Here is a 14,313-nt window from a genome sequence, read left to right as displayed (position 1 = left end):
AGATCAGAAGAATTAACATAGTTTGTTGCTTAGTTGTTGAACCGCTTTCTGTTTTCCATAAACATGTTTGATGTTACGTAAATACATAGTTTAAACCGCTTTCAAACTCATTCTATAAAGGTAGTAACAAAACATTTATAGAACTCTTAAGCGCCGCAAGTGTTCCTAAAACATACTTTTCACTGCTTTAAAAGTATTCATTGATGTAGAAATTGAGATGTTTGTAAACGTTTTGAATGTTGCTTAAATTTATAGTTCCCTTTCTTTGTTTACGAGTTCAATCCAGTTTAATTTTCCAACTCTTTATACTCATTTCAAACTTAGCAATTTCAAAATACTATTTTAGTTATTATTTCTCAGTAAGTTATCGAATTTTAACTATACCATTTGAGCTGCATCTGATGAAATAACGAGCAATAACACTCGCATATTGCAATGAATGTTGATATTAACTTCCATGCATTTTATGCATATTAAAGATATTCAAAGCCGTACACTAAGCTTCACGTAGCTAGCTATAAGAAGGAATTTAAACTCGAAATGTTATGTTTAGGTTGAAAAATAAAATTTATCGATATTATGTTAAAGGAAAACACTTAAACATGCAAATTAAAGAATTAGAAAGGTAAAAAGTGTGAATCGAAAGTTCCTAATTCCTTCAAATTTCGCAGGTTTCTTTAAGTAAATTAGAAATGTGAATTTTCCCTCCAAGAAATTAGACTTTATTTTGATTACTAAATTGTAATTTTTGCATGGACACAAAATCACAGGAATTTAATTTTGAAGAAATTTTTATCAAAAGTAATTACAAAACGATAGCTCAATGACTTATTGCAATATGCATTTTGAAAGAAAAATTCTTTCAATTTGAGGATAAAACTCTACTCAAACGTATGTTTCCTTGAACATTTTTAAGGTATCTACAATTTCAGAAATTAATCTCTAAAACAGATTCAAACCTGTCAACAAAATAAACACTGCAGATGCTTGATTCGTAGTGAATAATCATTTTAAGATTTTTTTGCGTGATTTTTATGCTTAGTCACATTATGAACTGTTCAATACGCTCAAAATTTATGTATCAAATTTAAGCCTTTGATAGTTCAAATTAGTATGCAATATTGTGGTTAAGGAATCTACTTTGGTTCAACATTGAACCAACTTTTCTGAAAAGTTATCAATTAAAAGAATGATAAATTAAAATTTCACGTGTATTAAATGAAGTTACATGTAACACTAGTTATTAACTTTAATTTTATGATCTTTGGTAAAATTTTGATAGTCTTAAAAGTTAGATATAAGGTAAATGAGCAAAAGTGAATTAAGCATCAACTAAATTTATGAACTACCATATATACTTTCCAGATTTCTTTTGTAATCCTAAAATTTGATGCTAAATAAGGGCTAAGAAGATCCATTGTGCAGTTGGTATTAGGATTAGCAATTTTATTTTTGTGCGGTGTACATAGCAACTAGTGTTTCAAACAGATTTGTTCTTAAGTTTAAAATAAAGAGTAAAAGTAAAATAGTAAATACTATTTGAAACGGCTCCCACGGAAGTAAGATTTCTGAATATTTTAAGAAAAACCATTAAATACACATTAATACATACAAGACTAATTTATTAGTTCCTCATTTTAAATGTACATCAAAACTAAGAGAAAGTCACAAATTATAACAGAAATAAAACGCTCACAAATTCCAGCATACATTCAGTACAAGTTCTAATATACAGGACTACCAATGCTAAAAAAAATTCTATTGCCAAGCAGAGGCCAAACAAAAATTCACATTTGTAAATACTAATTTAGTTATACATGCAATTTTGAAGAAATTTAGCACTACTACATATAAATGATTTAAGAGAAACCTTTACAGTTTACAAGAACTAAAATTTAAAGTTCGTTCAAAAACTAGAATTCGGGAAACAGAAACAAAATTCTATTTAAATGAATTTCTTTTCGCACTTTTATTAATTAAACATATTAGATTAGTAAGAATAAATTGCAAGCTTTTTATACTCATTATTACAAAATGATTTTTATTAAGAGACTAAATTAATTCGGTGAAAAGTGATATTTCGATTGTTTTCCAACTAAAATTTAAAATAAACTATCACTTAATTTATTAATTTCAGTTACTAATTTCATTTTATAAAATTTTCGAGGTTTCAATTATCCATGTTAAACTTTTTAGCCTCGTAATTTTGAATCATACCCAAAAGACAAACGTTTCTCAAACTCTGGAAAAGTCTTGGGTGATAACTTTGGAAAACTAGCCGAACTTTTGTTAAGTCTTAACGTCACATTTAGCAAGGATTCAGCATTTTTAAAAAAACTAGAATATGAAATGGATAATTGAAACAAAATAAAGTGCTGAAAGAAAAAGATACTTCGTACTGGAAACAATTATTAATTCCATTTTCTATTATAAGCAATCTCCTAAACATTTAATGAAATTATAAAATAAACTTATACAAATTTAAGTCTTCCTCCAAACAGTGGTTTACTTTCTATTGAATTTTTGGTTCAACACAACATTTATAGGTCGTACACTAAGAAGCATATAAATTCACAACAAAAACAAACAAGATGTTGAAAATACAAATTAAACATTGACTGAAAGTTATTTGAGTTGGAAACAGATTACTTTGTATTACTACAATTTAATTCCTTATCTCTCTTGAATATCCACATTTTTGTTCTTTTATTTTTCTCTATAGCAGGAAAGAACATTAATAGAAATTTATAAATTTCAGACTGTTTAAAAAAAAAAAGAAAAGGTAAATTTGAAAAATTCCAATTACGCTGAATCCGTGAGATCAAATTCATGCCTTTTCTTATAAAAGCAGTATTTTAAAGAAAATCTATAGAAACACTACTAACACCCTATAATCTGTTACACATTCAATATGTAAAGTGTCTCAATTGAAGAATTGAAACAACATATGTAAAATCAATGATCTGAATCTGATAAATTTACTTCATTTTGTTTTTAAAAATTCCTTTCTTATTTAAAAAGGTAAATTACAGGATCCTCATTTAAAGTAAATAAAAGGATCGTTCAAGATTTTTTCTTAAATGTTAGATTTAGAATATATTTTATTCCACAGTTGAGATAAAAACTTTCCCGCAATTCTAGCTCTTAAGGCTCAGTTTTAATAAAAGTTAATTGAAAGCTCGCATTTAAAGTGACAGTTTGATTTGACAGTTTTGTTTTGAGAAACACCATTAAATACACATCAATACTTACAAGACTAATTTATTGCTTCCTCATTTTAAAAATGCACATCAAAACTGAGAAAAATTGGCACAAATTATAACATCGAAATAAACAGTTCACAAATTCCGTCATACGTATAGTACAAGTTCTAATATACAAGACTACCAATGAAAAAAATTTCTATTGCCAAAAAGAGTTCAAAACGAAACTTCACATGTAAATGTTAAATTTAGTTATACATGCAATTTTGATTAAATTTAGCACTACATATAAATGATTTAAGAGAAAACTTTACAAGAACTAAAATTTAAAGTTCGTTCAAAAACCAGAATTAGGGAAACAGAAAAAAAGTTCTATTTAATTTGTTTTCCTACTTTTTCGAATTAAACATTAGTAAAATTAAATTGCAAGCTTTCCATGCATTAAAACAAAAAAATTTTTGACTAAATTTACTAATTTAATTCAGTGAAAAGTGATATTTCGCTTACTTTCCAACTAAAATTTAAAATAAACTCACTTCTTAATTTATTAATTTCATTTTATAAAATTTTCGGGGTTTTAATTATCAATGTTAAACTTTGTAGCTTCGTAATTTGAAATCATACCCGAAAGACAAACGTTTATCAAGCACTGAAATAGTCTTAAGTGATAACTAACCGAACTTTTGAAGAACTAACCGAATTTTTGTTAAGTTTTAACGTTACAGTAAAGTGATCCGAATATGCAAATCGACAAAAAAGCAACGAAAATCTCCAATAGGTAGCCTGAGAAGGGGATTCAAGCCCATGATCCCTTTTATCACCGAGTTTATTTTACGTTAAAACTGGAGTCTGGGAGAGCCGCAAGCCTAATTCAAATCGACCAGGTCATCTCTAGGATTTGAATTAGAGTCACCTAAATAAGAGGCAAGCGCTCTATCCCTTGAACATTTGTTTTCATACTTCTACGAAATATGAAAACACGGCACGAAGCCGAATTGTCGAGAAACAGACATTTGAATAAGTGAATTGTGAAGTTCGGAAACGGCTGAAAGAGTGTGAAACACAAAGCAAAAGCGGTAGCGGCCGTCTACCACTTCCACTTCATGCATCACATTCTCCCAGTCAATTCAAAACTTCTGGTCATTACTTGCAAGATCCTGTTTTATATTGTCCTAACACAGCACGAAGCCGAATTGTCCAAAAACAGAAATTTGAATAAGTGAATCGTGAAGTTCCGAAACGGCTGAAAGAGTGTGAAACACAAAGCAAAAGCGGTAGCGGCCGTCTACCACTTCCACTTCATGCATCACATTCTCCCAGTCACTTCAAAACTTCTGATCGTTACTTGCAAGTTCCAGTTTTATATTGTCCTATGTTGCATTAATTCAGCAATTCTCATTTCGGTATGACATTCACTAAATTTAGGCTTTCTTTCAAGGGAAGAAAAGTTGCTTTCAGTATTAAAAATTTAGGATCTGATAACAGTTCGGCTAACCATTGGAGTTTTTCGCCGTTTCCTTTCCATCTAATGCAAATGCTGCGCACTAAAAAAACTATTAAGGGACCGTTATTCGATTTTCTGTAACAGAAACGAGATTGACATGGAAGATTTACTCATCGAACAGGGATTAAATAAGTCAAATTCGCCAAAGAAAGGAATAGCTTGACCCAGAGATTATCGTATTTTATAGAAATTACGGAGAATCGCGTGTCCATTTTTAGGACGGGAAAACCGAAACGCATGGTAATTTAAGAGTTACGAAACGACTATTCATTTCCACTAACAGTTAAAACAACCCATCTTTCCTTAACTAATCGCAGTAATAGTTAATGACTTTTTCTGAAACTTCTTGTTATTAAATTTTATTGACGTTTATCGGGACTATTTAGAAATAGAAGCTAATTTAAATGTAGAAAATTCGTTATTTTCGAGAGAAAAAAAGATTTATAAAGTCCCTTTAAATTTTAGTTCTTTAGTTTAACATTTAGAAAGGATTCAGCATTTGAAAAACTAATAGATGAAATGGATAATTTAAACAAAATTAAGTTCTCACTACTGAAAGAAAAGATTCTTCGTACTGGAAAACAAGCATTTCAAACCATTGAAAATATTAAGAAATTTCCACAACATTCAAAGAAAGTACAAAATAAACTTTAATACAAATTATGGTCTTCCTCCAGACAGTAATCTACACATTTTAAACAGAATTTTTGACTACACAACATTTATAGGTCGCACATTAACAAGCATAAATTCTTAACTAAATGGGAAAAAAACAAAGATGTTGAAAATAGAAATTGAACATTGACTGAAAGTTCTAATTTGAGTTGGAAACAGATTACTTTGTATTATACAATATAATTCCTTATCTCTTGACAATACCCAATTTTCGTTCTATTATCTTTCTTTATAGCAATGAAAGAACATTAATATAAATTTATAAATTACAGAATGTTTAAAAAAGTTAAATTTTGAAAAATTACAATTACCCTGAATCCTTCTGATAAAATTCATACCTTTTCTTTTAAAAAAGTATTTTAAAGCAAATCAGTAGAAACTACTAATACACTATAATCTGTTACACATTCAATATGTAAAGTGTCTCAGTTGGAGATTTGAAACGATATGCAAAACCAATGACTGAAAATCTGATAATTGAACTTCATAATTTTGCTTCTTTAAAAAAAAAAAAATTCCTTTCTTATTTAATGCAAACTAAATTACATTAATACGTCAAAAACCCATTGAAATTAAAATTGGAGATTAGATTTTAAATGTGAAATTTAGATAACTTCTACTCTTATTTAATGCCGCAAACTGAACGAAAACTTTATCGTAATTCCTGCTTTTTCAAGGCTCTGTTTAAGTAAAAGTTAATTGAAAGCTCGTATTTAAAATAACAGTTTATACTTTGACAGTGAAGCTTCTGTTCTGCGGAAAATAGTCAGCACACTTCCCACACTAGTTTCTGAAAAACACTGCTTTTCATGCAAAATCAGTGCATGCTCATGTTTGATTTAAAATAAAATTTTATTCATTCTACTTAAAATTTTTGTAGCAGTACCCAAATACTTATACTTAGCAACCTTTTCTTAAGATCCCGTCACTTTAGCAGAAACTTCAAATGTGAATTAAAAAGAAATTAAAAACTTATTTAAACCTCGCTCTCAGAAATATGTAAAGGAGAATCCTACATAAATATTGTTCTGTGAAACTGGCGTTCGTTCTTTAACAAAGGCTTATTCCGGATTTTTAGAAATCCTGAAAATTCTTCCGATACATTTCTGGAGATAAAATTTTCGTATTTTTACTAATCTTTGTGAAGACAATGATTGCTGGTTTTTAGGAGAAAAAAGTCATAATTAATTTTAGAATTAAACTGAAGTTATGGATTCTTAAGATTGAAATTATGAAAAGCAGGCGTCTAAAATTAAGTTCCTTGATGGAAGTAAATTTCTGATCAAAGACAGGGTCTTAACTACTTTAGTTACTTTTTTTCAGCTAATTTTGCATTTTCTTGCTTTAACTTTTGTGCTTAAGATCGTGCTTACAAGTTTAAAACATAAAATTCCTAGATTAATATTTTAGTACTACAGAGTTAATTCAAAAATTCTAGACCCTTTGATATTATTTAACTTTATATTATGGTTGTACGTGTTTCATTATTCCTAAATTTTTCTGAATTTCGTATGACCAACGACGTAGAAATGTTTGATATTGAAAATCAAGTCTTTGTTGAGAAAAAATAAAAGATCAAGAAATTTGCACTTTAAAGGAACAATTTATGAATAACATATCTACTACGACCACAGTGACTAGAATTCCACTTTTTATTTTTCTCAACAAAAAAGCAATCTGAACATATTGAGGCAAATAAGAAATTCAAGTAAATGCTGTTTCAAGGTATGAAGTTAATCTACCAGTAAAATAAATTAGATAATTCAGTATCTTTAAATAAAAATCTAAAATTACAGAATAATTTAACATTCTTACAAATTAAAACTGGTTCAAAATTTGAGATTATCCAGCACCATTTATAAAGGCTAGTGATCTAATTTTTACCTAAGCATTTTTAAATAATCAATATTTTAGTCATTTCTAAAAATATTTGCTTTAAACTAGATATTGTAACTATATAGTTTGGAAATAAACAGATAATCTAATTCATAATCTTCAGAATTTACAAATTTCAGCAATTTTTATGATTAATTTTCTTTATAATAAGAAATCCGTATTCCAATCCTATGTTAAATATTCCACGCAAATCAAATCTTATTTTGCTTCTGAAATAAGTTAGTGTTAGCTTTCTGTTAGGATAAGTTAGAGTTACTTGTTAGTAATTTACTCAGAGCGAAACAAGATTTGAATCTCTTCTGAAGAATTCAGAAGCCACTTAATAAGAATTTCAATTTTCATAAAGATTTCCCCCTATTAAATACTTTTATCTGAAACGTAAGGGACGTAAAAATTAAACTTTACGTAGATAAACTGAATATATTTAGAAACTTAGAAAAATCCAACTAAACATTACTGAATCTTGTTAAGATATTTAAATAAAGCGCAATTTTATTTCATCTTTTTCAGTCTTCACTTCATACTTTCTCTTATTTGCCAATATTTTCTTTCGCCACCAAAAGATTTAAAGTTAAACGAAAATATTAAAAATTTATTTACTAACTTAAAACAATTATCCACTTGCAAAGCTTTTCAGGTTCTATTAAATCTTTGAAAACTCTAAAATGAGAGCAAATAAATTTTTAATATGCGTGGAGGTGGAAAAAAAAAGCAAAAACTCCAAGTCACTGTGGTGCTTAGAATAAGGGTAAATCCTGATAATTCTTTAAACTTTTTTAGACAGAAAAAATAGAATTTTGATTTAAAAATGATCTAGAATATTCTTAAACACACTTTATTAGCCCTTTCCGAAGCTACGAATTTAGATTGAAAACTTTAGTGGTGCAGAACATTAGAAAGTTCGTCCTTAGACATTACATTGAAAGTACAGATACTGTAGCTCTTAGTTATTTAATCAGTGGTTGCAAAAAATCCGTGCGTTTAGTTTTACATTTCTAGTGTTTTGTTAAGTATGTCGAATTAGTAATCGTTTTCATTAAGCTTCTTCCGATATTTACTTGCGCCCTATATCTATTTTTTGAAGCTGATTACAAGCAAAACATTTTGCTATATCTTAATAAAAAAAAGTAAACTAGTTACTAAATAAATATGTTAGATTATTGAAATTACATAAACACTTTATAAAATACAAAAAAGTTCTCATTGAAAAATTTATCAAGTGCATTTAAGATCTTTTAAGGATGAATAACCTTTTTAGATTTAGAAGTGAGTCGTATTGAGCAGTGAGTCGCCAAAAAGTCACCGGTGTTTTACGCTGTATTTTATAACTATAAATTATTAAAGAGTTAAATACGTTTTTCACTTGTTTTGGCCTAAATGCAAAATGAAAAAGTGCAAATTGGTTTAATGAAAATTCTGTGTCGAAGAATTGAAAAAGGAGGGGTCTGTTAAAACTAAAATTACTTCGGCGAATCTAAGAAATTTACCACTGCCAACTATTTGGGAAGTCGCAGAAACAAGGAAAACATATGAAGATAATGTTTGAGATTTCCAGATTACAGTAGATTTCTAATCTAAATGATAGAATGTTTCTGCTCTGTTTAAATTATAAACATCTAAATGTTTTAGATCATTTTTAATTTTGGAAATATTAAATAGCCATTATGTAATTTTATAAATGTTAATACTTTATATTAGATTGCCGATTACACAATATAGATTACAAAAAGTGGTTTCTAGTCCTTGGAAAATTTGAATTTTGTTATCCCTTACGGTGAACGTATTTATATATTTTATTTCTCTATCATTTTACTGTTTAATAGTAAGTTTATCTAATTTTTAAATTTAATATTATTCTATTTTTACAATTTAAGTTTTATCCCTTTAGTTTTTTTCCATTACTTATAACCATTATATTTTACTATTGAATCACAATTTTTAAACTTACTATTCTAATATAGTAAATTTCCGTTTAATGCAGCAATTTATTTATCTGTATCCACATTTAAAATAAAGAGAAACAATGCCATATTGAGTTGGAATTTTGGATTTAAGTTAGAGAACCAGTAAATCTAAATTCACTTTTCTTAAAAATTTAATTTTTAGAAATTATTTTTACCCAACCTGCATGTTTAAATGCAAAAACATTAAGATTTTTATCTTTCCCGTTTCAAGCTTTTAAAAAAATTTAGATTTGTATTTTTAAAGAAATTAAAATGTAAGATTTGCAATTTTTTTAAACTTTTATTTAAATTTATAAATTTCTTTGCTTATTCAACTGTCTATGACGACTGAAATGTTTTAACGTTGAAATTAACATAGATTACAGTTTCAATGCGCCAATTCATCTTACTATACCTTCCAGCATTTATCGTAGAATTAACTAAATAAAGACTTGAACCACTAATATAAGAAACAAGTAGAAGTCCAACTTATGATTTTCAGTCAAACTATTTGCAAATTAAAGATTTCATTTCTGAAAATTATTTAAAATTTTTTTGAAAAGGTAGATTTAAAATTTCAAAAAGTTACAATTATTTTAAGAGATTTTAACATTAGAATAGATACGACTTAATTTACAGGAATGCATAGGTTTAACAAATTTTTTAACTGTCAGTTATTTGACTTCCTTTTCATTTCTTAACTAGTTCTGAACTGATAAAAGGGCAGAAGCATACTGATATGTAGATCAAAACAGGAAACAATTAGTTCGAGTAACATATTTGCCTCCGTACTTTATACTGTACAAAAAACATCAACTGAAATAGTATATTTTGAATAAATATTTTGAAACAGTTGTCAATTCTCTAAAACAATGTTTTGTAAAAATGCATCAATACAGCTGCGAAATAATTTTTAAGTTCGAAGAAAAATGTAAACTAACTTATTGTAGGGTGTAGCAAAACTTTATTGCAAGTAGACTTCCATGAACTATTGCTCTGTTGTCGTTGCTCTGTCTATCGACGGGAATTTATAGATAGACAGATTTCTGGTGATTCTGATAGAAGAACTAAAGACAGCACTCTGGACGAAAATGGTAGTGAAGCTGTAAGAAAAGGACATTCATTAGTAACGAAGAAAAACTTAATTCATGTATAGTTTAAAAACCTTAATTTGAAAAACTTAAAATTTATCACTATTCCATCGATTTAGCTTAAATTTTGTATTTTAAAGTTTGAGTTTAAAATAAAATAAAAAAATTTGTTTTTTACCGAATTTTTCAACCACTAACATATTCAAAGCTATTCGTTGTATAAGATTATCTTTTGATACACTAGTTTTCAAAACTATTGTGCACCAAAAGTTTTCAATTAACTTTACCTAAGGTAATGCACCGAAAAGAAAACAAATCATTAAAAGGATTTGAGATTGAGTACCACCCAAATTTCGATTACAAAACTATAAAAAGGTATATTCTAAGAGCATAAGTTTGTGTTTAATGTCGCTACCTAATTGTTTAATTATCATAATTGATTCTTACAAAGATCACTGTACAAAGTATAATAAGCACGTGTGCAATTATAAGTATATAGCTTTTATAAGCACATTATAATTTAATAAGCATAGTTTTTATTGAAATAGTTAAAAAAAAGACACCATTTTTTAATTATTACTTGTTTGCTCTAAGTTTAATTTTTCGAGTGAAAATCTTATTTCTAAAGAAAACCTGTTCGTTCTATAAAAACCGAAAAAGTCAGTGCTAGATCCAAGAAACAACTTAGTTTAAAAAAACTCGAATAGCCACATTCTTGCTGTATTTTTGAAATATATGTCTTATTAAGCCACTCCTTTAAGCGTTGTGCATGAAGGCTATACTTTTATTTAAATCTGTCTATTTTATTTTCTTTCTACTCAATTTTTAACGATATTTTGAATAAAAAATATCACAATTCGCTTTTTTGGCAGAGTTTCTGATTTGTTTATAAATTCAGGATTCAATGCAAGACGACAACATTAAAGCAATATAAGTTGAACTCAAAAATACAATTGTGAAACAAAATGGCAGCTGAAATATGGCGAGCAAAAGTAAAAAAATAATACAGCACGTTTAAATAATATAACAATGAAAATATAATAGTTTTCGTAATTTTATATTATAAATGAAAAGCAAAGTTTTATTTCCGAAGTAATTACAAAATAAATCACATTAGAAAATAACGCAAAAACCTGAAGAAAAAAAAAACACAACTTTTGTTTTTCGGTATATTTAGTCCACCTTTGCAATACGGGCAAAATGGGGCATATTTTTTCGAAAGAAACATCAAAGACGACAACAAAAAAAAATTTAGCTAATTATCTCGTGGAACTTTTTGGAACTAAGTTTCGAAAATCATTCAAACATTGTAAAATGTCAAATGATAAGATATAAACTATAAGTTTGTCAAGAGTATTAACTTATCCAACAAATTGAAAAATTGTATTATAATTTAACACTAACTAATTACTCTGATAAAAGTGTAACAGTAAGGTAAAATTCCTATATGGGTCATTCTCACGAAAACTGTCATTTTTCAGTTCATAAAATCCCAAAAAAGTAAAGTGAATAAAAAGCTCTGAAACTTTCCATATTAATAGAAATATGTAATGGCATTATAAAGAAAGTATATATCCTATAAATTATACTTAATATTTAAATTAATTAATTTTTTAAACAATTAATTTATAATTATTAATTTATAATAATTAATAATTAATTAATTAATTTAATAAATAAATTAATTAGTTTAATAAATCAATTTATTAATTTATTAATTTATTTTTCAAATTAATTAATAAGTAAATTAGTTATTTTCACTATTTAAAAAGTGAGGGACTGACACTAATAGTGAGGGAATGATATTTTATTTTAATACATGTTTTTGTCTAAGTTATATCTACCTAAAGTTTGAAAATGATAACATACTAAGTATATCTAATATTTATTATAATTTAGTCTTATATATTTAATAGTTTTTACAGGTTTGGGAAATAAAATTGGCTGGCACGATTGAACAAAAAAAAATTTAATAATATACTCATATTGAATCATTCCCTCACTTCAGCGTCATTCCCTCACTTTATACACTAGTGAGGGAATGACGAATTCAATAAAATTTAAAAATAACAGTTAGGCTTTATTAATTTCTGAAGTCAATCACATACAATTATATTCATACAAGAAAGCAACATATAATTATCCACTTTCTCGATGAAGTTGTATTTTATTTTACTCTAAAAAACGACATGAGGGAATGACAAATGTAAAAAATTTTACCTGGTTTGATTCATTCAAATTTATTCCACAGCAAAGTTTCTTTAAGTTGAAGATGGAAACATACTGCAATTTTGTTCTATGATGTCAGTTGTTAACTTCTGAAGTTTTTATTAAAATATTTTTATTCTAAGATGATTGCAGGTGATAAGAACATTGTTGTGAGGGAATGACGCGAAACACTGGGGACAAAGTTTAAAATAGTGCTGTGTTAATATTTTTATCAGAAATTAAATTTAAAATTTATTTTCTGAAATCTATATTTCAATATTCTCAAATAAAAAACACAAATTTGTAAAAAAAAAAATTTTATTTCAGAAGCAATTTTTTTCTTTTTTTAAATCAGCAGTGGGGACAAGTGAGGGAATGACATATTGGTATATTTTTATTACCTAAAATTAATAAAAAATAAAAATTGATAATTTTATTTTCATTCTTTTGTTAGCTTGTATTCTGAAGGACACTTTCCCTGAAATTTTTTTTTTCGTAAGTTGTAAAACAAACATAAAATATACTGGGGACATGAAAATGACTGTTTTTGTGAGAATGACCCATATATATATTTATGAAATAAAAATTAAAAAGTTACATTTAAAACAATTTTTGTTAACATATTTTTCAATAAATTGTACTCTCGTCGGTCCAAAAAGTAAATCATAATCTTTGGAATGATTATGAATACTTAATTTGGGATATATTAAAACTGCCTACGCATATTCTGGTTGAAAAATAATTTTTTTCTTTTGGCCAAAGATCATAATCTTCTGGCCCACAGTGCAACGTAGAGCTTTATCGTCTATTCAGCTATTTCAAAGTTGCCTGTTAGTAAAACGGCCTCAGTGAGAAAAATAAATGAGGACAACAAGTCAGTAAATTATTTAAATTATCATTTAAACAAAAATGCGAAAAGTTTTTTTGAAAATAATTAATTGAATATATCACTTACCGGAAGAGGATGCTGTTGAAATACACTTTCGCACTGGCAAATTTAATAATTCATCTGCGATCTGGAAGATTCTACGGAATATTCGATTCAAGATAAATTTTTTTTCGATTTAAGATAAACTGTCAGATATCTTTTCATTTTTGAAAGTACATAAAGTTCGATCAAAACCACTCATCTAAAATATACGCACACCATATACATTGAATATATATGTAAGAAAAAAGCGTCAAAATTATCGTATATAACTACAACCATTTGCTAGAAAAAATAACAATTTCGATGGAAAAACTCCAGACAGTCACAACCTGGTCGCAAAATCTTAGGACAGAGGAACAAACTCTCGACTTCGGACATATATATACTCCATAAAAATGCCGATAACGATTATTTTAGACAAAAATTTAAATTTGAAAAGGGGCCTTCCTAGCCGAGTGGTATCACCCGCAATAGGCTGTGCGAATCGTGAAGATTTCAGGTTCGTAACCCTGAATGTCTTCTTCGTGATGTGCTTCAAGCATCACAGGTTGCGATCAGTGTTCGGGTGGGTGACCACTTGGATCAGTCTGTGTAGGGACAGAGGGTGTGCGGTATTGGTCCTCGTTAAACTGTTCTACCGTAAAGTACTCGACTTTGCGTGCATGTCATCGGAAGAGGGAATGCCATCCCCTCTGCAAAGGATCAAAATTGTGATTGCATGTCTTAGGATCATTCTCAAGGATGTTTCCCAGACCGTCACCAATAGCCTATTGTGCAACTCTAGTGTGACGTAAATGAACTACAACATCGTGATGTCTTTCACTAAACTTTTCTATCTGTCCTTCTACTTGATAAAGGTTCA

At 27.9% G+C, this 14,313-nt stretch overlaps 1 long non-coding RNA gene across 1 annotated transcript; it reads right to left on the bottom strand.

The window, feature by feature from the left end:
* Positions 1–9,166: 9,166 nt before the first annotated feature.
* LOC147816180 (uncharacterized) lies at positions 9,167–13,801 on the bottom strand. The gene is made up of 2 exons (XR_015431859.1): positions 13,476–13,801; positions 9,167–10,324 (listed from the first exon to the last, which is right to left on the bottom strand). It is a non-coding gene; the product is annotated as an uncharacterized LOC147816180 (long non-coding RNA).
* Positions 13,802–14,313: the final 512 nt, after the last annotated feature.

The sequence above is a fragment of the Parasteatoda tepidariorum genome, chromosome 2 (assembly GCF_982258835.1).
Source record: "Parasteatoda tepidariorum strain Cologne lab strain chromosome 2, Ptep-v5.0, whole genome shotgun sequence".
NCBI classification, from domain to species: Eukaryota; Metazoa; Arthropoda; class Arachnida; order Araneae; family Theridiidae; genus Parasteatoda; species Parasteatoda tepidariorum.
The sequence above is the reverse complement of the archived record's forward strand: the minus strand, read 5'-3'. Positions and strand labels throughout refer to the sequence as shown.